This window comes from Macaca nemestrina, chromosome 1, assembly GCF_043159975.1.
Source record: "Macaca nemestrina isolate mMacNem1 chromosome 1, mMacNem.hap1, whole genome shotgun sequence".
Classification (NCBI taxonomy): Eukaryota; Metazoa; Chordata; class Mammalia; order Primates; family Cercopithecidae; genus Macaca; species Macaca nemestrina.
In genome coordinates this window covers 15016331-15039731 of record NC_092125.1, presented here as the reverse complement: position 1 = coordinate 15039731, position 23401 = coordinate 15016331, and the positions used below count along the sequence as shown (strand labels likewise).

The 23401-nt window shown below is 41.5% G+C and overlaps 1 protein-coding gene and 1 long non-coding RNA gene across 5 annotated transcripts in view; one reads left to right on the top strand and one right to left on the bottom strand.

The window, feature by feature from the left end:
• The window catches only part of LOC105464118 (solute carrier family 35 member F3), a 409658-nt gene that overhangs the window by 231040 nt on the left and 155217 nt on the right, over nucleotides 1–23401 (top strand). The window lies entirely within an intron of this gene.
• LOC105464113 (uncharacterized) lies at nucleotides 2508–22497 on the bottom strand. Of its 4 annotated transcripts, none has more exons than XR_011610422.1 (7): nucleotides 22299–22497; nucleotides 21347–21434; nucleotides 20195–20355; nucleotides 18716–19035; nucleotides 18093–18309; nucleotides 11706–11794; nucleotides 2508–2785 (listed from the first exon to the last, which is right to left on the bottom strand). It is a non-coding gene; the product is annotated as an uncharacterized lncRNA (long non-coding RNA). The 4 variants fall into 4 exon arrangements; XR_011610425.1 differs by lacking the exon at nucleotides 20195–20355 and adding an exon at nucleotides 4781–4957; XR_011610421.1 differs by lacking the exon at nucleotides 20195–20355.

The following is a 23401-nucleotide window of genomic DNA, read 5'->3' as shown; positions in this document are numbered from 1 at the left end:
CCCCAGGGATACCATGGGACAAGTGTATATATTTATGATGATAATACCATCTTTCTCTTTTTTCCTTTGTCATGTATACGGTCCATTTTTGTATTTATGATAATTTTGGTCATCATCTGTATTTTGTCACCTATTAAGATTATACCCCAGCTTTGTAACTGTATTTGCATGCGGTATCTTTTTCAACTTTTAACTTTCAACCTTTTTACATCATTTTTGTTTTAATTGAGCCTCTTTATAAACAACATGAAGGTAGATCTTCTTTTCTTCTTTTTAATCTGGTAATTTCTAGAAGTTTAAAATTTAATCATTTTATTACTGGTGGTAAGTGTAATTTTATAACTGTCTTCTGCAATTTTGTTTTCTGTTTTTCATTTAACGTATTTTTTGTCTCTCCCGAATTCCACTGCATAAATTTTCTTAATGTTCTTCTGATGGAATAATGTGATAACTATCACTGAACTTAGAATCTCCATTGATTCTTTAAACGTATCAATATCTGTCTCTCTCACCTCACAAGACAAATATTTTAGCATGTTCTAACATCCCTTTAGTCTCTCCTATCTAGCTTCATTTCCATGATATTACTATTGCCCAATTTTTAGTTTTTAATTTTTATGGATATACTTTCTTTTCTTTGAGCCTAGTCTTTTTTTAATCTCAAATAAAAGTTACCAAGATATTTGCTCATCTTTTTTTGGTTTTGTTTTGTTTCGTTTTGTTTTGTTTGAGACGGAGTTTCTCTCTTGTTGCCCAGGCTGGAATGCAATGGCATGATCTCTACTCACTGCAACCTCCACCTCCTGGGTTCAAGCGATTCTCCTGCCTCAGCCTCCTGAGTAGCTGGGATTACAGGCATGTGCCACCACCCCCGGCTAATTTTGTATTTTTAGTAGAGACAGAGTTTCTCCATGTTTGTCAGGCTGGTCTCCAGCTCCCGACCTCAGGTGATCCACCCGCCTCGGCCTCCCAGAGTTCTGGGATTACAGGCGTGAGCCACCGTGCCCAGCCTCGTCTTTCTTTCCATATGTCTTTCAGTATCAATCTGATTTTTCTGCTCTTTTTAATGGAGACTTTTTTCTATGTGTTTTGGTGTCTTGGTGTGAAAAAACTTCTGAGATCTTGTGGATGAGAGGTTTGCTTCAGATTCAGATGACAGTTTAGCTGAGTCTAAAATTATAGGTTCAAAGATGTTTGAAAATCTTATTTCACCGTCTTTTTTTACACCCAGTGCTGCTACTGTGACTTCTGATATCATTTCATTCTAGTTCCTTGTTGAGTAATCTGCTTCCTTTCTAAAAAGTCTTTAGAATTTTCACTTTGTCTTTAATGTTGGTAAGTTTCACTGTATTAAAGGATGGATTTATCTTATCTCTCCTATTTGACACCCTTTAATTCTGGGAAATTACATAGTTTGCCCTTTCTATTTTCTTTTTTATTGTCCTGTTAGGAAGCATAGTATCAAATATTGGTAATTCTTCTCTCCCTCACATCTCTTAGCTTTTCTTTTATATTTTTTTATATTTATAAAAAAATATATTTTTTATATTTTCTGCATTCAACTTGCTGTTTATCCAATTTACTATGTTTTTTGTTTCATCTGTTATTGTATCCATATGTAATATTTGTATATAATTGTTTATGTTTCATATTATTGCTTCATATTTATCTTTTTAAGTAGAGTTATACTTATTTTAAATCTTTTTGTACTTCTGTTGTAATACCTCTGCTTTGGATGGTTCCGGTTTTTGTCTTTCATTTATAGTGTGTGTACTCCTCAGTTATGAAGTTATTTTGACCTGTAAGCTCATGTTTCTTTGGGAGAATCGGTTACTCTGGTAATTTTTTGGATAAAGAGCCAAAAGTCAGCTTAGTGGCGGAGAATTTCAGGAACAGGTTAAGGAATAAACTCTGAGGGCAGCCAGGAGCCTGTGCATCATAGACCCACTCTTGGTCCCTACCACTGTGCTGCTCAGTGTTTTACTTTCAGACCCTTAAGGGGGTGGTTTTCAAGTTTCATTGTGAATCTGAATCACCAGAGAGCCTATTACAGTACAGAGTGCTGGGTCCCACCCCCAGAGTCTCTTGCATGGCTTGTTCAGGATGGACCTGGTGACTGGCATCTCTAACAAGTCCCCTAGTGATGCAGATGCTGCTGGTCTTGGGACCACAGTTTGAGACGTGCTGCCTTAGGGGGTGCCACAGTGGGAGGAGTCAGGTTCCCTGAACTGTAACTCACTGATTATAAGGGCAAGAAGGGGAAAGAAAGAGAGAGTGATTGTCCAAGGAGGGACTGATCAGCGCTCACTGATCTTCAAAATTCCCCCAGCAAGGTTTGCCACTGCCAAGTTATCCCTTCCTATACACACCTGGGGCTGGGCTCTTCCTGCAGACGTCCAGGTGGAAGGTATCTGCCCAAGGTATGAAGGGAAAAGGCAAGAGCAGGGAGAGCTTTCCTCTGACCTCCTTCACGTTGTCTGCGGCTGCCTTCTTGATGTTCACCCGCATGCGTTCAAGACAGACTTCAGACTCTTCAGCCATTTCTCACTGCTTTGTTTTCATTTCCGTTTTTTCACTTCTTTACCTTCATTCTTCCAGAGCTGTTTTGCAGGGAAGGAGCAACAGTCTCTGTACCTCACTAGCTTGAACTCTGAAGCTGTCATTATGACATCAATAGTTTCCTCTTGATGTTAAACTAGAGACAGAAAATGCATACCTCAAAAGGACAGGAGTAGGAAGGCGTATCACATCTAGAGAGGCAGGGAAAGCCACGTCATGCTGGGCCCTGTAGGATGGGAGGGAAGTTTTACAACAGTGTATCAGGAAACATTGATGATTTATTTAGAAAACAGACATCACTCGATTTACATTTTAAGATCACTCTGGCTGCTTTACCAAGCGTAGATGGTGGTTTGATAAAAATGAAAGCAGGGAGACCAGTTATAAATTATCTAAGCAAATGATTTGAACTAAGATGGTGGCAATGGAGATGGGGAGAAGTGAATGGATTAAAGATGTATCTTGGAGATAGATATGATAGAATGTGCTGATGACCTGGATATGAGGGAAGAGGGGAAAAAAAAGAAATTGACTCCTAGGTTTTTAGCTTGAGCAACTGGATGGAGACTGGTGCCATTTCTTGTGATGGGAAAACAGGTAGGGGCATGAGGTGGGGGTAGGGGATGGAATGGGAGCAGAGATTAATGGTTCTATTTAGTATATGTGAAGTTTAAGACTTAGTCGTCCAAGTGGATATGTCAAATCAGTGGTTGGCTGTACTGGAGCACACAGGAGAGTGCGGTTGGGGTCACACATGTAGGAGTCATTGGCACATAAATCAGTGAAATCAGTGAAGGAATCTGTGTGGATGGAAAGGGGGAAAACCAAGTCCTGACACAAGGTTCCCTCTCTGCTAATGTTTGAGTGAAGATGGACCATTACAGTGCCCCTTGGGGACATAAAATACCCTTGGGGGAACATTGTGAACAAGATTTCAACATGAGGTAGGAAATTAGAAAAAGTGACTTCCCAGTCCTGAGCTTCTAAATTTCTTTCTTCCTAAAGTCCAATCTGGATGTTTAATCTGTCTCACAGCATTCACATTTTTAGTTATTATGAGTCACTAAAGACTTAGTAATGGTTTTAGAGCATGGTGATGTGCCTGCTGACTGTTTGGGGATATTCCAAGTGGCTGTGATACTGTAACTAAGACATTTAGATGAATGGCTTCAATGCAGTCATGTGGTCCCCAGAATACCCTAACAGCTGTACTCCTATTCATCAGTTCATCCCTGATGGCTTCCTCCATGAACCAAAGAGCGGCACCCCTAATCCTATGAATTCCTGGACATCCATTTCATATGCTCTTTTCTTCCTGCCCTTAAAAAACACCCTGAGAGCTATGTTTTCATGTTTGATATTTTCAAAGGACTATAAGCTGCCTCAGATTATTGGCCAAATCCTGTGGAATCAGGAGCATGCTTTTTTTGTGAATACATATTACTTTTAATTTTTCTATTGGAAGTCAGTCCAATAGACAGAAACATGCCCAAAATGTAAATAAGAAAATGCTTTGCCATTGCAAATGTATTGTAACTGCCCAGAACAGTCCAATCTCAGGCCAAACCAATGGTACCTGGAAACTAGATCCTTCCAGCAGGGCTTGTGATGAATGTGCTACAGGATGCATTTTGTGCTTTCTCCAGAGAGGTTCCTCATGCTGATCCCTTGCCATAGAAAGGTGCAAATCACCAGTGATGCCCGTACATCCTTATCCCACAGACTTTGGCTCCAACCAGCAGGCAAAGTTGCCTTCTGAGAATTTGTGCTCATCAAACCTAATACTCAAAATGACAAGTTCTAGGAAACTAGATTTATCCTCTAGAGGTTCAGCTAATTGTCTGCATTTAAATTTTGCTCAAATGGAAGGGATAATTCTCTACACTTCCAGAGGCAGAATATGTATGAATGTAAACTCACTGTAAATATAGCAACTAATTTTCTTTGAGCTTCTTAAGGACAAGCCTAATTTGGTGACCCAAATTGTGAGAAGAGTGTTGTTGGTTTGAAGACCTTGGAGTAGGAAGGCCTGGTGACTGTGTCTTTCTCTGGGCTTCTTTTTATTTCCAGCCAATGCTACACCATCATCTTATACAGTTTTGTCAGGTCTGTGTGTCTGTACCTTTTCTAATTGTGTGCTAAGTATACTTAAGTAATCTCTATGTAATGCTAAGATTTTTTAAAAATGCTTGTTCTCTTTACTTTTCATCCCTTATCTTACCTCTCATATCTTATCTCATTGGATAAGCTCATCAAAATAGATCCTGTGTCTGCCATGCCACAGTCTACCTCTGGCTGCCAAAAGGTAAGACAGGTATGGAGAGGATTCTGGGAAGATGGTAGCAGAGGCAGTGTCGTTTTTCCATTCTGTCTATATTCTCACATTAAAATAAAGCAACTAGAGAGCAAAGACAAAAGCCCATGAACATTTGTAACAAAATTCAATGAAAATATATTCCTGGCACCCCAGAATACAGACCACCAACAAGCCACAGGGCCTGCCTGGTGTCTGTGGGGGAAAGAAAGAAGCAATGATGGACCCAGTGTTGGCAGCGACTGAGGGAATTGAGAATAAAAGGACCCCAAATTGCCATCAGGAATTCCCGAGAAAGAACGGACTACTTTAAGAAGCACACTAAAACTGGATGGGATTCTTCTGACTCCATACCAGGTCAGTGCAAGAGGCTCAGGGCAAGAGGGACTGAAGTATCCAGAGCCTTTGAGCCCTATGGACACTAGACACTGGCCCAGCAGGGCTCCCTTCTGGGATGGGGCCCACACTGAGGAGGGGCTGCGGGGATGAGGTCAGAATTGAGCAGGATGGGGACAAACAGAGAGGAAGAAAAAATAAATTCCAGACAAAAGCCAGGGAGGGAGATAGAGCCAGGAAATCCCAGAAAGCAAGCTGCCATTTACATAAACTATCAGAAAAAAAACAGAAGAGGAAGCACAGTGGAGCTAGCATGACTTTCCCGAGCCCTATCTCATTCAAAAAGTTCAGAAAAATCAATTTCACATGAAAATGAGCATGAGAAAAATATTAAAGTCAAATCCCAGGCGAAGTTATTATAAGAAAAAGGAACCCAAGGAGCAGAATAAAAATTCTACACAATGAAAGTGTGACGGAAAAATGTGCCCACAAATTGAACAAAAGTGAAACCTGGCATTTCAAAATGGTAGAAAATTATATAAGATGTGAGAAAAAAAAAAAACCATAAACCAGAATTAGCAAAACTCAGAAATGAGGAAAGAATTCAAAATAAAAGAAGAAGTAGTTTCAAAAATTAAGATTAAACTAGAAGAAACTCAAGAGCATATGAATGTAGTATCATGCCTTAAGAGAAATAAAAGGTAAAAGGGATTCTACAAATTAAAAGAAATGAAATGATTTTTACAAAGTGAGAGAAACTGACAAATATTAAAGATGGGCAAAAAGATCAAACATACAGCTCATAGTAGTTCCTTACAGGATTAAAAAACCCACAAAATCCAAAGCAATGAAACAAAACAAACACTGAAAACTACAATTCAAGAAAATGTTCCAGAAATAAAGACAAATTGAAACTGCATATTTAAAGAGCATTTTATACCTGAAGGAATTTCTGTTATCTATATGGTTGATCGTTTTCCCACCTTCAATATTTGTCACTTTCTCTCACATTTTTTATCATTTCATTTTAACTTTTAGAATATCTGAGAATAATAACCCCCAAATGACCAACACCCAGATATTTTCTTGTAAAGTTATGGGAGTTTAGAGAAAAGAAAAAAATTTCTTTGAGTACATAGAAAAAAAAAGAGTATATGATTTTTTTAAATAAAGGAAAAAAGATAATTTTTTTGACAGCAGTGCTAAAAGAAAATGGAGTAACATTATTATTATTATTATTATCATCATCATCATTATTATACTTTAAGTTCTGGGATACATGTGCAGAACATGCAGGTTTGTTACATAGGTATACACGTGCCATGGTGGTTTGCTGCACCCAACAACCCGTCATCTACATTAGATATTTCTCCTAATGCTATCTCTCCCCTAGCCCCCCACCCACCGACAGGCCCCAGTGTGTGATGTTCCCCTCCCTGTGTCCTTGCGTTCTCATTGTTCAACTCCCACTTATGAGTGAGAACATGCAGTGTTTGGTTTTCTGTTCCTGTATTAGTTTGCTAAGAATAATGGTTCCCAGCTTCATCCATGTCCCTGCAAAGGACATTAACTCATCCTTTTTTATGATTGCATAGTATTCCTTGGTGTATATATGCCACATTTTCTTTATCCAGTCTATCATTGATGGGCATTTGGGTTGGTTCCAAGTCTTTGCTATTGTGAACAGTGCTGCGATAAACATACGTGTGCATGTGTCTTTATAGTAGAATGATTTATAATCCTTTGAGTATATACCCAGTAATGGGATTGCTGGGTCAAATGCTATTTCTGGTTCTAGATCCTTGAAAAATCACCACACTATCTTCCACAATAGCTGAACTAATTTACACTCCCACCAACAGTGTAAAAGCATTCCTATTTCTCCACATCCTCTCCAGCATCTGTTGCTTCCTGACTTTTTAATGATCACCATTCTAACTGACGTGAGATGGTATCTCATTGTGGTTTTGATTTGTGTTTCTCTAATGACCAGTGATGATGAGCTTTTTCTCATATGTATGTTGGCAACATAAAATTTCATGTTTGTTGGTCTTCTTTTGAGAAGAATCTGTTTAACCTGCTCAAGTAAAGGAAGTGTCATCCTAGGATTTTATATCAAGTCTAAAGGGCATCCACTCTTATCAACATGCAAAAACTCAAGGAATATTGTTCTCATGAACACTTCCTAAAGAATCTTCTGGAAACCAAGCTTCAGACAATCACATGACTAGAGAGACACTAACAGTAAGAACTGATGTGGAGCATTACAGTAAGTGGGGCAGGCTCAGAGAGTACAGTGTATCTGTGCTCTCACATATATATAGATACAGCCCAGTGATAAAAATGGTGGAACAGGTGGCTCATGCCTATAATTCCAGCACTTAGAGAGGCCAAGTTGGGGGGACTGTTTGAGGCCAGGAGTTCAAGACCAGCCTGGGCAATATAGCGAGACCCTCATCTCTACAAAAAATAGTAAAATAAAATGCAAATGAGAGAAGAATAAGGAAAGCATATATAAAAATGTGTTAATGCTTTCAGTAATCATGTAGGTGGTAGTATTAGTGGTGTTATTCAGAGGCTGTTGAGTAATGTAACACAAAACAAATGAGCAATTATGAGATATGGTATTTTAATTCTATTTTCCTGGTGTCTTTGAAAACTCACATTCTGGCTGGGCACAGTGGCTCACACCTGTAATCCCAGGATTTTGGGAGGCAGAGGTGGACAGAGCACTTGAGCCTTGGAAATTTGATACCAGTCATAGGCAACATGGCAAAACCTCATCTCCACTAAAAATACAAAAACTAGCTGGGTGGAGTGGTATATGCCTGTAGTCCCAGCTACTCAGGAGGCTGAGGTTGGAGAAGTAAAGGAGAAAATGACAGATGAGCTCAGGAAGTAGAGGCTGCTGTGAGCTGTGATTACGCCACTGCACTGCACTCCAGCCAGAGCAAGAGAGTGAGGCCCTGTCTCAAAAAAAGAAAAGAAAACTCACATTCACAAGGTGGAAGAAAGGAGCTCAGATGTAATAGGGGAAGTTGAGCACACACCCTAATGTCTTGGAATTGAATTGGAAATCTCAATATGAACTCATAAAAGATTTTATGTGTGTGTCCGTCTATCTATTGGCATACAAATATTTCTTAGTTCAACTGCCAATCCAGTAGCAGTGAGCATGCCTCATTCACTAATAGAAACCAGCCCTTCTTGGAGAAACAGTTGCTTCCAAGTCTAAGCAGGAAATGTATAAGATGAGCCTGGGATCTCTTATAATACTAGAGAGCCAGGAAGTTATCAGAGACCACAGGGGTCAGGCAGGGGAGCACAAATCAGATGTCTGGCATGCTCCTTCCCCCGATAGTTTCAATAGTTATCACAATTAAAATTTTAAAAATCAAATACGCGTCGGAATTCCTTACATTTACTTTTGATCAGCAAATGTTAATAATGTAGGCATGGGATGACACCATAATCTTTTTAGTGGTTAATATTTCTAAAGGTTTTACTCCAGCCTCCTTCAGGTCTACCCAAGAGCCCTCCTTCATCCAGCATTTAGAGGCTCCTGCCTGATGTAATGACAAAAGAAGTCCACTAGGTGGAGAGATAAGCAAGTATGTAAATCACCCATCTGTATCCGTAGGGGATTATTGACTCCAGGACTCCCAGAGATACCGAAATTCCAGGATGCTCGTCTCTTAGGCAAAATGATGTGTTATTTGTATATAACCTATGCATATCCTCCATATACCTGAAACCATCTCTAAATTACTCATAATACCTAACACGATGTAAATGCTATGTAAATAGTTGTTTTGCTGTATTTTTTACTTGTATTATTTTTTATTGTTATTTTTTATTTTTTTCAAATATTTTCAATCTGTAGTTTGTTGAATCTGTGGATGCAAACTCGTGGATACAGGGGGCTGATTACATAGAGGGAGAATTTGTTTCTCTGCTTTTGTTTCAATGTTTTAAGACAATTTTATTTGAGAGAGAAATATTACTTTGGGACAGATTGTCTAATATCTTAGACAATCTGGGACTGGTTTCTTAGCCCCTTCTTTTAAAGGATGTTGATAAACTTCCATGTCCTTCTAAGTGAAAACTGCTATTCATTTGATTATCATTATTATTATTTTATTATTATTATTATTATTATTTTGAGAAACAAAATCTTGCTGTGTTGCCCAGGCTGGAGTACAGTGGCACAATCTCGGCTCACTGCAACTTCTGACTCCCGGGTTCAAGCGATTCTTCTGCCTCAGTTTCCCAAGTAGCTGGGACTACTGGTGCGGCTTAAAAGATTTTATAATGCCTTTATTAAACTACAACAATTAAGTTAAAATATTGTTACAGCCTAAATATACACAGTTTAATGGAAAGGAATAGAAAGTAAGGGATCCAATAACATATAAGAATTAAATGAATGCTCACAATTGCCTGAAAAATTATTGAGGAAAGGATGGATTATTCAAAGATAGGAGAGTTAGAACTCTACTTCACACCATATACCAATAAATAAATAAATAAATAAATAGAAAAACCAATAGGGTGGAGTAATTTTTAAATGTAAAAAATAACATTCAATTACTGTAAGAAAATATGTTTTATATTTATATGTTCTTTTTGTCAGTAAGACTTTTCTAAGCATGATATCAAATGTAGAAGCCATTAAAAATATACTGACAAATATATCTATCTAAAAACTTAAACTTCTATTTGGTGAAGAATACCATAAAGAAAATTAAAAAGTAAACAACAAATTGGAAAAATTATCTATAAGATATACAATCAAAAGTTTGACTTTTAATATATGAAAAGTTTTCAAAAATAAGACAAAGACCCACCAAATGAACACATTAAACATATTTCAAATTAACAATGTCATAGAAAAAAAAATTAACAATGTCAAAGACATAGAACAAAGGCGGTAATTTTTTCCACATTGGATGGGAAAAGACTAAAAAGAACAATAATAATGCCTGGAGTCTGTGAGAATGTGGTAAAGTTGAAAATCATACACTATTGGCGCAATTACAAATTGGTAAGACCTCACTGGAAGATAATTTTGCAATACGGCTGAAGCCTTTGTAGAGTGCACACACTGTAACCCAGCAGTACCACTTCAAGAAATGTACCCGAAAGAGATCATCAAGAATGCAATATGGTGCACAAAAACGTTCAGGATTAAAAGACAGATAATGTTGGCGAGGATGAGGAGTCGTTGTAACTGTCGTGCATTGCTGATGGAAATGGAAAACGGTGAAGACACTTTGGGAAACAGTTGAGCAGTTCCTCAAAAAGTTGCAGTTACTTAGAAAAAAGTTTAACTTAGAGTTTAGAGTTAGGCTTGGGCCTTAGGTGTATATTCAAGAGAAATGAAAACATATACCCACAAAGCAATCTTGCATAGGAGTATTCAGAGCAGCATTATTCATCATAGCCAAAAAGTAGAAATACCCCCGATCTCCATTAACTGATGAATAAATAAACAAAATGTGATATATCCATACTTTGTATTAAGTAATAAAAAGAAATGAAGTACCGATACATGCTACAACGTGAATGAACCTTGAAAACATGATGATGAGTGAAAGAAGTCTGTCACAAAAGGGCACATGTTGTATAACACCATTTAAATGAGGTGTCCAGATTAGGTAAGCCCATGGAGACAGCAAGTAGATGAGTGGTTGCCTAGGGTTGAGGAGGGGTGAGAAATAGAAGGTGAATGCTAACAGGTACAGAGATTTGGGGAGGAGATGATAAAAATGTTATAAAATGTATTACGGTGATGGTTGTATAACTCCATAATTATGCAAAAAAACCACTGAAGTGTGCACTTTAAGTGGATGAATTGTATGGTATGTATCTTAATCTCAATAAAACTAATTTTTAAGATGTTCACAATGATACTCTTACAATAGGAGAAAAATCTGTATATCTTACCTCTTCCCTGCTACCAAGTAATCCAAGCCATCATCATCTCATCCTTAGATTATTGCAATGACCTCTTACCTCGTTTTTCTTTTTTATATTCTCATCTCCTGCAGTCGACTTTCCACGCAGCAGTCAGAGTGATCCTTTCAAACATAAGCCAGATCACGCTGCTGCGCTGCTCAGAACCCTCCAGGGACTCCTACCTCATGCAATAGCCACTGGGCACTAGTGGCCTGGTGATTACCTCTCTGACATCATCTTCTACTTTGGTATATATTTAACATATTTCCATATTAATGATTTTTTAAAAACAAAGAAGGAAAGGACCCAATTATATTGAGTTAATTTACATGAGGGCGCAATTGTAAAAACACAATGCAAGCATGGTTGTTTTCTCTCGGGAAAGTTTCTGTTTTCGACATCTGTGTCCTCCCATGGCACCTGAGCAAGGGCGGTCTCGCTTGCTTTGCACATTGTATTCTCCTTGTACTCTGGGTTTTTGAGTCATTAACCTCATTGGCTGGCACTTACAGTATATGCAAAGCAGCTGGTGGCTCACCTGCAGAAACTTGATGAAGCACTTAGTTCTTAATTTTATATTGTTCTGCATTCAGACCTGATCATGACATTTCTTCACCAGAAATAACTCTGTTGAAGGGATGAAAAACGGGAAAGTATTTCAGGAAACACGTTGTTTGACTTTTTTTTCTTTTGGTGCATATGTCAATATTTTGTGATTTTCCATACTTCCCAATAAAATGGCCTCTGAAACCTTGCAGGTGTATTGACACTAACTTGTTTCACAGCCATTTATGAGTCGATTCAGCCCGTCATCTACCTTCAGGACTCATCTTCACTAAATCGTGACTTTAACTTCAGCCTCTCCTTTGTTTCTGGGGTTGAGAACTGATGGTTCAGATTTCAAACAAGATTCTTGTTTCTTGCATTTGGACCAACATAAATTAATGTGGGTGAGGGAATAGCTTCATTGTCTCCATTCTGTTGAATCATGTGAGTCCTGCAAGCTATCTTATTGCTTCTAACTAATCTGCATAATTATTTCTACTAACAAAATTACCTAAAAATAGCTTTAATTGCTTACCTTGTTGCAAAACTAATACATATCTATTGTAAAAAACCTTTAGAAGATGTGAATAAGCAAGGTTATCTATAACTTTACCCCAACAAAGGGATAGTTGTCTATCCTTTCAATACTTATAGTTTTCTTACATTAAAAATTGAGTGATTTTCTATAATATTTTATTACTTTTTTCACTGAAAAATAAATATATATTGAATACTTTCTGCTACATATTTTTACATCATAGATATTTCTATATCATTTTCTATCACTGTCTAGCATTTGTTGGTGTGGACATACCATAATCTACTATAATCTCCTATCACTGAGTATTTACTAGTTTTTCATGATTATAAGGAAGCCTTGTTATTAACATTCTTCTGGTTTAATATTTGCATACCTTCATGATTTCCCTAGTATCAACTCCTAGACATGGAATTGGTTGTCAAAAAGTATGTGCATATTTGAGACTTTCCCTGCATTTTGCCAAATAATTCATTCTCTTTGTTTTTTGTCAAGTGCATTACCTGTGGTGGACAAAAGCTCCGAGAACAGTGAACTAAGAAATATATGTAATCGGCCGGGCGCGGTGGCTCAAGCCTGTAATCCCAGCACTTTGGGAGGCCGAGACGGGCGGATCACGAGGTCAGGAGATCGAGACCATCCTGGCTGACACGGTGAAACCCCGTCTCTACTAAAAAATACAAAAAACTAGCCGGGCGAGGTGGCGGGCGCCTGTAGTCCCAGCTACTCAGGAGGCTGAGGCAGGAGAATGGCGTGAACCCGGGAGGCGGAGCTTGCAGTGAGCCGAGATCCGGCCACTGCACTCCAGTCTCGGCGACAGAGCAAGACTCCGTCTCAAAAAAAAAAAAAAAAAAAAAAGAAATATATGTAATCACTGTTTTATAAGATATTAGAAAAGAAAAGAACCCTCCGTTTTTTGTGCTTTACAGATAAGAAAAGAAAACTAATGAACAAAGGAGATTTTTTTTCCCATAGCAGTAGATTTTTTCCCATCCTTTTATGAAATAAATAATAAAGATATTTAGAGTTTTTTGTTGATCTGAACTTTGGAACAATGTTTCACTATTTTTTGAATGGAACCCACTTTTGCTTTATACCAGGATTGCATGGGGTCTCTCATACCCAGAGCATTATAGACGCTATAGAACTTTCTCAGTGCAACACTCTTCACACACACAAATGTGAAGTTTGTGTAAGATGTGTGACATATTTAAGTCGAACATTTACTAACTGAGACCTAAACCGACGCATGCCATTCTCAGTATTTCTGAGAAACTAATCCTCGCCAAGGAAAACAAGCAGTGAGAAGAACTACTGGCACTTCAGACACTTAAGAACCTACATATGCTGGGCACAGTAGTTCACGTCTGTATCCAGCGCTTTGGGAGGCTGAGGTGGGCAGATCACCTGAGGTCAGGAGTTTGAGACCAGCCTGGCCAACATGGTGAAACCCCGTCTCTACCAAAAATACAAAAGTTAGCTGGGTGTGGTGGCAGGTGCCTGTAATCCCAGCTACTCGGGAGGCTGAGGCGGGAGAATCACTTGAACCCAGGAGGCAGAGGTTGCAGTGAGCCGAGATCGCGCCACTGTACTCCGTCTCAAAAAAATAAACAAATAAAATAAAAATTAAAATAAACCTATACGGAGAAGAAACTTTTGCCAGTAAAAATGTACTAAAGTAATATTGCCTTGGGAATTCTCGGATAGGCTTTACACACTGGAGCCATCAATGTCTCACCCTTTGGTCACCCTCTTCGTAATCTCATAATCAAAATTTTGTTTCACATGTGGAATTTTCCTTCTAGAGTGTAATCTGTAGGCAAGGGATTCATCCATGCCTTCATTCCCTCACTCATTCAGTTGTGTATTTACCCTCATGGTCTAGGTGGGGATGCTAACAATAATCACTACACAATCATGGCAGAAATAAGCTGAAAAGTATACCTTTGTCAGACCCTTTGTGTCTGGACTGATTTCTCACGAGATTTTAGACCTGTATATGTTGCAGGAATCATTGGTGCCAAAGCACTAGTTTATAGCTGAGGACAATGGGGCATAGAGAAGTTAAAGAGACACAGAGCACATTTTTCATGCACTGAAACCTGCCTCCTTCATTTACTAGGATCATTAATATCTGTTGATAGGATTTGGATTCAAGGATGAAGTCCTATATTTCTCCATCAAGGGCCCAGCCTCACACCATGTGGGCTAATGGCAATTGCCATGAAACCTCAAGATCCTCACTAAGCATACATGATTATCTTTGAGGACAGAAATATATAGCAGGCCTACACATAACAATTTTAAAAATAGCACCCCTGCTCTTCTTCCACTGCCATCGATGTTGAAGTTTCAGACCAGCGTCAACCCAGGAACCATGAAAGACTCAGGCCTGTACTTGCAAGAAAGTTAGAGAAGACCCAGGCAGCACAACAGCGTTGTTGGAGACAAGGCTGTTCCAGGCTTTTGCTAGAGGAGTCACAGTGGCTCTGGAACCCAAGCCCTCAACTCCAAAGGTGAAGCTAATGCCTCCATCTCTGCCCAGGGAGAACCTGGAGACTTCACATGTGGAATTCTCCCTTCGAGTTGGGTTAAATATGAATCACCCAAGCCAGGGTACGAGAAGCATGAGAAAGACACTATTCCTATTACGCTAGGACAATAAGCACAGGCCAGGACTGTCCCGGGCAACCCAGAACATACGGTCACTCTACTTACAGTGATCCCCAAGTGTTCTTGAGGCTCTTGGTCCCAGCTAACCAAGAGCATCAGGAAGCACTGAGCCCCTTGTTGACTCAAATGATTGAAAATGATTGACTAGCCAATAGCCTTGGTCCTGTCTTCCTGAGACCCTATGGCTTTCACTGCAGCTGTTCTCTGCTCTGTGAGGCAACTTTAACCCAAGTGTACATGTTATACATATGGGACACACATCAAAGCTGAAACACCGTTATCACTTATAAAACTGGGTATCTTTTCTCTTTGTGTGGATCAACGTCTGTCTTTGTCAACAATGCCATGTATGCCATCCGTAAAATGTTAAATTAATAGGGTCGGGCTATTCCTCCATCTCTCTTGGATCCAGCCTTTCCTGCTTCTCTCCATTTCTGTGACCCTCAGTGGTGGTGGCCCAGGCTCCAGACACTGCAGCTACTTTGTAGTGTCCTCCTGCTCTCAGCACTCACCTTCCACTCATACTGTCATTCTACACTCAACAGGAAGAATTATCAGCCTTGGTTCAGTTACTTTTTGCGATTTACTCTGTGCCAGCCACTGGGCTAAGTGTTTTCACTTATCTCATTTATCCCACAGTGGCCTTACGAGGTGGGCAGTATTATGATCCCAACTTTACAGATGGAGGAAGGAGGCATAGAAGTGTGAAGTACCTTGCTCGAGATCAAACTGGTAGTAGATTCTGGGGCGTGATTTTTAATCCAAATCTGTCTTTTTGCAGAGGTTGATGCTACACTGCACTTAGAGCTACACTATGCTGCTTCCCATCTTTTTGGCAAATTATGCCTCTTCCTGGGCTCTTCTAGTGACTCTCCATCAAAATTCCTAGAGGCCAGGTGCGGTGGCTCATGCCTGTAATCCCAGCTCTTTGTGAGGCCAAGGCAGGCAGATCACTTGAGCCCAGGAGTTTGAGACCAGCCTGAAGAAACACCATCTCTACAAAAAATACAAAAATTGTCCAGTGGCTAGCAGCTGGAAAATGTAAAACAAAAAAAAATAATAACTTAGCCAGGTGTGGTGGCATGCACCTGTTGTCTCAGCTACTCAGGAGGCTGAGGTGGGAGGATCACTTGAACCTGGGAGGTTGAGGCTGCAGCAAGCCGTGATCATGCCACTGCACTACAGCTTGGGTGACAGAGTGAGACCCCATCTCAAAACTATATATATCAAAATACTTTGGCTTGTGCATAAACTTCGGGGCTCAGCCCCCTGGGCACCCTTTCTGGATCTCTGACTGAATGCAAGATTTGACGTGTACTTTCTTCCCCTCTCCCACCCATTTATGGCCTCAAAGAGATACTGAAGCCTAACCCACTGCCCCAGTTCATATCTGAGCACAAGTCCCTTGGACCACCCTTGCTGCCACCCAGGTCTAATTGACCTGTGCTGTCTGGGGCTCACTCCTGCCTCTTTACTGATTTACCCTGCAGCAGGGCTCGCCATTGCTGGGAGAAAACTCATAAGCTCTTGACCCTCCTGAGATGTGCCTCTCAGTGCCAGCCCAGCCTGTGATGTAGATTCATGGCGAAATCCAACACAGAGAGGACGTGCCACTGGTCAGTATCAGGGTGTCCCAAGGAGTGTGGGAAGTCTGTGGCTGCGATGCTGTGTCCTCCCTCTTGGAGAAGCTCAGAGTGACTTCTCTTCCCTGCCCCACTCTCATCCCCACACCCTCAAGTGAAGAGGAGGATTTCATGGATTCCGGGAACACTCAACTAAGCCTCTGTGAAAAAAAAAAGAAAAAAAAGTCTTCAACAGAAGGAGGAGAGGGATTATAAGTGGAATCTTATAATGGGCAACACCTGCTTCAATTCCTTTCCCCTTCTAAGGAAGGCTCTCTCCTGGGTAGCTGGTGTGACAGGGCAAGACTGGGTCCAAACCACTTTCTCCTTGCCCTCCTCACCCCTCCCTTGCCTGGCTCACCTCTGCTGTCCCCAGCCCAGCCCCTCACATACCAAAGCCCAGCAGAACTTACAGTGAGCAGATTTCTCTTTACTTGACCTGTGCAGCCACTGAAGCCTTAATATCTCAAGACCTTAGAAAAAGGAACCAAGGATATCAGAGCAAAAAAGTCAAAGGGATGATTGAGACTCAGTCCAGCTTGCTGGGAGAATGTCAGATGATAAAGGGCCCAAGCCAGACAGTAATGAACCCCGTCTGTTTGCCTGGGGTTCCCTGTGCATATTTCTCTCGGGAATTCGAGGTGTGAAGGTAGCTTAGTCATGGCCAAATTCTTCCTAATTCATAGGGAGGGTGCCCAGCATGCAGCTTCCCCAGGTAGTAACACTCTGCAAAAAGTAGATACCCTAAGAATGTCAACGGTAAAGAAGAACCATGACCTAGGTCCCACTCTGCCCACGTCTGTAAAGACTCCACTCTCCATCACAGCTCTCACAGCTCCTTGCACAGACGGCTTTGCTCTTTGGGGAATTTCTCCCTCTGCCTTGCAGGTTGCTCAATGCCTGTACCCAGAGGGACTACCCCATTTCTAAAACATCACAAAAGTTTGAACTTTTATCAGTTTTGGTTTTTTCTTGCAGTATTTGGTATTTCCGCAAGGTGCATCATACAATACACCTTAGATGTTGATGTGAATACCTTCCTTCTGTCGTAAGTACCCACATGCCTCGGTGATGCAGTGCACCTCTTGTTTGCTGGGTTCTGAGTGTTAGGGAGAAAGAGGAGGGAAGTCTTGTGGTAGGCATGGCACAGGGAAAGAGTTACACACAGAATGGGACAGACAAAGGCGGAAACAAAGACAGACGTCCTGTAGAGCAAGATCTGGTTTGCTGAGACAATGAGAGTGAGCGAGTGAGAGTGTAAACAGGTGACTCCAGCATGTGCAGTGATGGAGGGAGAAGGGCAAGGAAAACAAATGATGAGTGAGAGGTCCCAGCTTGCCATGCCTGAGGGAACTGCAGACTGGGGCTGCTACGCCTGTCCATTCGATATGAAATGCTTCCCTCTTGATGGACTTCCAAGAGCAAATGCTTTCTGTAGAGAAGAACATGCACCCAACAGATGGGTGTTTCAGTGCCCATCAAACAACCTTATTTTTAAACTCACAGACTAAGTTTGGCAAAGCTCTTTCTCTCTCTCCAGACCTACCTTGTGAACTTGACTTTGATTCTCTTCCAGATCTGCCATGCCCTCCTCCTACAGGCTTTCCCCTTTTGCTGCACCTCTCTCTGAGAAACATTTAACTTCTCTTTGCTCAGTGCCGAGGAGTGAAATAACTTGTTCAGTAACTGTCAGATTTCTTCTCCCAACTTCAGGAATAAAAGGAATATTTCTTCTCAAAAGAAAAGAAAAAAATATCTCCTTCCTAATGCAAAAAAAAAAAAAGCAAATTAGAATGTAGCAGAGATTGTAGAAGAAAAAGAAGGAATATGGATTGTAGAAATATCTCTCTCTCCCTCTCTCTCTCTTTCTCTCTCTCTGCCTCTGTCTCCTCTCTTTTTCTGCTTTCTCTCTCCCCTCCCTGCTTCCCTTGCTTTTCTCTTTCACTTTATCTTTTTCTGTCTTCTTTACTCTTTCTGTCTCTTTCTCTCCCTTTCTTTCTCCCTCTTTTTCTTTCCCTCTCTCTTTCTCTCCCTCTTTCTCTGCCTCCCCTCCCTCCTCCTTTCCCCTCTCTCCCCAACTTCTTTCCCCTCTCTCTTCCCACTCCCTGCCTCTTTCTTTTTCCTCTCCCTCTCTTCCTCTCTCTTCTCCTGTTTTCTCCTTCCACGTACCCCAGGGTTGTGAGTAGCAGCTGAGCAAGTGCCATCCACCACCTTGCATTCACTCCAGGCAGAGTCATTGGACGGGTGGCCATGTAGCTTGCACAGACAGTGATACTTAAAATACAGACATCAAAGCTTGTTGGTTTGTTGTTTTACCTTCTTGTCTAATAGCATGTGGAGTCACCTAACTCCTGCTGGCCCGTCACAGCTGGCAGGAATGAAGAACAAGTCCTCTCATGTGAATGAGACATCAGGTAGGGCAATTTACCACGGCACTCTGTAAAAACATTGCTGGGACTTTTCTCAAGGACAGTTGTGTTTAGCCATTCCTGAGACGGAGAAAGATATTTTTCTGACATTTTGCAAAATGATACTGTGATTTGGGTGGGGGTGGCATTGGCACAGAGACATTATTTCCTGTGTTTTGGAAAAATAAGATATTATCTGTAAACAGACAAGCATTTGAGCTGTTGACCAAACTCCACCATAAACAATTGTAGTACCAACATGCTATAGTTGGGACTGTTTTGGTGAAAGGGCTGCTCAGTTGATTTCATGGTCAGCTTACCTCTAGCTTCAATTTGTGTGAGTGTGTGTGTGTGGGGGGGGGGGGGGTAATAAAACTTTACAAAAACAGGCCGCTTGCCTGAGTAGCATTAGTATATAGTATATATAGCATATATATAGCATTGAATATAGTCACGGCTTGTTTAAATCTCAGAGTTGACTTTGTAGCATGGATTAATGGAAAGCACTTAAATTTGCTTATGAGTAGGTATTATTCCATGTCATCAAAGGAGTGTATTTAACATGTCTGTTTCATTCTGTCATCATCTGGTTTTATCCTCTCTCTTATAATTCAGTCACCATTACGAAGGGCTCTGTGTGTCCTGCTCATTTGTTGGAGAGAGCGAATAAAGGCAAAAATCAAGTTTTTTGTAGAGAGAGAAGGTCTCCCCTTTCAGTTGAATACAATTGAATTGAAAAGAATTCAACATGAACCAGTTATACTTTAGAAAATATATTCATAAAATAGTGGATCTCAAAATGTTTGGTCTTAGAATCTTTTTACATTATTTTTTTCTCCCGTTTTGTGGAGAATGGGATCTTGCTATGTTGCCCCAGCTGATCTCAAATTCCTGGACTCAAGCCATCCTCCCACCTCTGCCTCCCTATGTACTGGGATTACAGGCATGAGCCACCACACTTGGCTCATTCTTTTTCTTTTTAATTTTGATGTTTTTATTTCAATACCTTTTGGTTACATGGATGAAATTTGTGGTGATGAAGTCTGGGATCTTAGTGTACCCCTCACCCAAGTAGTGTACATGGTACCCTGTGGGTAGTTTTTCATCCCTCATCCTCCCTTCCTTCTGAGTCTCCATTGCCCATTATACCACTCTAGCTGCCTTTGTGTACTCATAACTTAGCTTCCACTTGTAAGTGAGAACATGCAGGGTTTGGTTTTCCATTCCTGAGTTACTTTACTTAGACTAATAGCCTCCAGTTCCATCCAAGTTGTTGCAAAAGATATTATCTTGTTCTTTTTTATGACTGAGTAGTATTCCATGGTGTATATATATGTAACCACATTTTCTTTATCCACTCATCAGTTCATGGGCGCTTAGGTTGATTCCATGTCTTTGCAACTGTGAATTGAATTTTTTAATAGACTTTAGAGTAGTTTTATGTTCAGAGCAAATTGAGCAGAAAGTACAGAGAGTTCCCATATACCTCCTGTCTCCACACAGACACAGCCTCCCAGACAGACTGTCAACATGCCCCCACCAGAGTGGTTCATTTGTTAACAACCAATGACCCTGCACTGACACATCATTATCACCCAGAGTCCACAGTTTATATGAAGGTTCGCTCTTACTTGGTGTTGTACATTCTGTGAGTTTGGACAAATGTATAATGGCATTTATCCACCTTATAGTACCATATAGAAGCTTAATTTTAATAATAGAGAAAATAGATCATTTCATCTCCACTATCACCTCTCACCCTTGCAGGAAGGGCAGCAGCTGTCCTGTCTGGGGCTGTGTGTGCCTGTCTGGAAGCCAAGCTGGGGCTTATACTCTAGGGGTATGTTTGGCAGAGACAGGCTGGGGGTGTCCCAGAATTCTGAAGAGAGAACCAGGTGGCCCGAGGGTTGCATCCCCCAAACTTCTGTGTCCCTTAAGTTCAACAGGACAGGAGAGAGCAGGAAGGCCCTCTAACCTAGGTCAGACAGAATGCTGTGTGGATTGCACTAAAATTAAGGACTCTTGAACCATTTTGGATGCAGTAAGGCCCCTTGGCTTGCACCAAGGCGTTCTTTATAAAGTTGAAAAATCTTATGGTTCCTTTCTCAGTTCACTGTTCTTCAGTAGCAGTTTCATGGGGTTAAATAATAAACCCAGACCACTAGAGAAAGCATAAACTCATGAGACTTCCACTGTAATTCCACGCCCACGGGGAATGGATTTTAAAGGATTCTTTGCCTCCAGAGAGTGGTGTCGGCTGCTCGTAGGGTGTGCAGGGATCCGTTTGTCATTGCTCTGGGTCACGCAGGTTTTGCCCAGAAATGGAGAATTGCTCCCCTCTCTGGGGGCCGGATCTATTTCAGGAGCCGGGTTAGAAGCTATTACTACATACCATTGCCTTCTTTTCATTTTCCTGTCTTTCCAGCTCGGACCCATGTGCAAGTCACTCGCACCCTCTCAGCTGTTCATTCCAGCGATAACTAGAATTGGGATGAAAATAAGACCTAACATTTTTAGAACCGCCTTTCTATGTCATCGTGTCTCATTACATCCTCACCACACTTCCGTTGGCAGTGCTGTCTTTCAAGTGGGGAAACTGAGGCTCAGAGAAGCCGAGGAAATGCCTAAGGCCCCACAGCTCACATGGGCTGCAGCCCTGCTGGGAAAGCAGGCCACCCCCCAGAGTGCCCAGTGGGGATGCACATGACTCATCACAGAGGGGCACTGGGTCCCCCCAAATCCATGGCTTCTCAGGCTTCCCCATGACATGTCAATCAACATGGAACTACTGTATTTTGATTTAGCCTGGCTGGCAGCTCCAGATTTCTCATCTCAAGAATAATACTTGTAGGACAGTCTTACCACAACAGAGCATCTTTAACTTTTCAGAGTGCTTTCATATCTACTTAAAATCACAACCACTTTTTGAAGCAGATAGGGCAACCATCACAAACCCCACTTCATAGCAAGCAGAGAGAGGATTCATATTGAATAGGTCGCATGTGCCAAGAAATCGTATCACTTCATCCCCACCACCTCATGGTAGGGTAAATATCATTGAGCCCATTCTACAGATAAGAAAGCTGAAGTGAGGTGCAGTGAGGCTAAATTGCCCCAGGTTCCCATTGTTCCCAGGACCTGTCTTGCCCCCCCAGCCCATGTTTTATCCCCTAGACCTGAGGTTGGCACACTTTCTGGAATGAGCGAGACTGTGAATCTTTTTCTTTGTGGGCCTACGGCCCCTGTTAGAACTACTTAGCTTTGCCATGCTGTTGTAGCACAAGAGTAGTCAACGACAGTTCCTGCACACTGGTGTGTCTGTATGCAGATGAAACCGTACGTACAAAAACAAATGATGGGCCAGGTCAGGCCTGAGGTCCCTGCCCTGGACCTCACAGTTCTCTGAAGTCAAGAACCTCCAAAATGGCAAGCTGTGCTTCACTTGAGCCACGGTGCAGACCATGGACCCTCAGTGCCAGGGTCCTGTCTGCACCCTAGGGCTGGAATATGACTTTCAGATGCTGTCTCAAGGCTCCTTAGAGATTTTCTGCCACATTCATGGCACTGAGCTTCTTAGAGAAACTGTGATGGCCAGGGGTACTCCCCCAGGGGTCCGTGCAACTGGATGGTCTTCAGATCCCTGCTGACATGGCATATCACTCCACACAGCCGAGGCATTTGCAGGCACTTCTCCGTTAACCTCTAGAGCCCTTCATCCTCTCTTCCCGTAATTAATAAGGTGGAGGTGCAGGACTGTGCTCAGACCATCCTGTGTCATTGCTATTCTGGCCATGATGCAGCAGAGCGCCTCTCCGGGCCGCTGTTCCAAGTTGGACAGGACAAGACAGCTTGCCAGAAGGTCACCAGTGTTTACACAGTGGCTGTTAATGCCTCTTGGCATGTGGAGCACAGCGTCTATGATTCTGCTGCTGAGTGCCTGCAGGAAATGCAGAGGTGAGGGTTCAAGACTGTATTTGCCATGCACAGCAGAGCAGCGCGGCTGGGCAGTGGCAGGGAGGCCTCTGGGATAGAAAAGTGGCTTTGCAGTCTCCGAAACCTAACCGTGAAGAGGGAAGCCACTGTGGAGACTCCCTCTAGGCGGGAGCAGACACACAGCCAAACGACCTGCCTGCTGGGAGCGGGGGGAGTCACACTCCTTCCTCTCTTGGAGAGAGATCTGTAGAAGGGGAGATTTATTACGGGAATTGGCTTACGTGGTTATGAAGGACCAGTTGTCTGGAAGCTAGAGCACTAGGAAAGCTGATGGTGAAATTCAGACCAAGTATAAAGGCCTGAGAACCAAGGGAACTGATGGTGTGACTCCCAATCAGACTCAAAGAGCCAAGAACCAGGACCCTCCCAGTGTCCAATGTCAGGAGAAGATGGATGTCTCCACTCAAGAAGAGAGCAAATTTGTCCTTTCTCTGCCTTTTTCTTCTATTCCAGC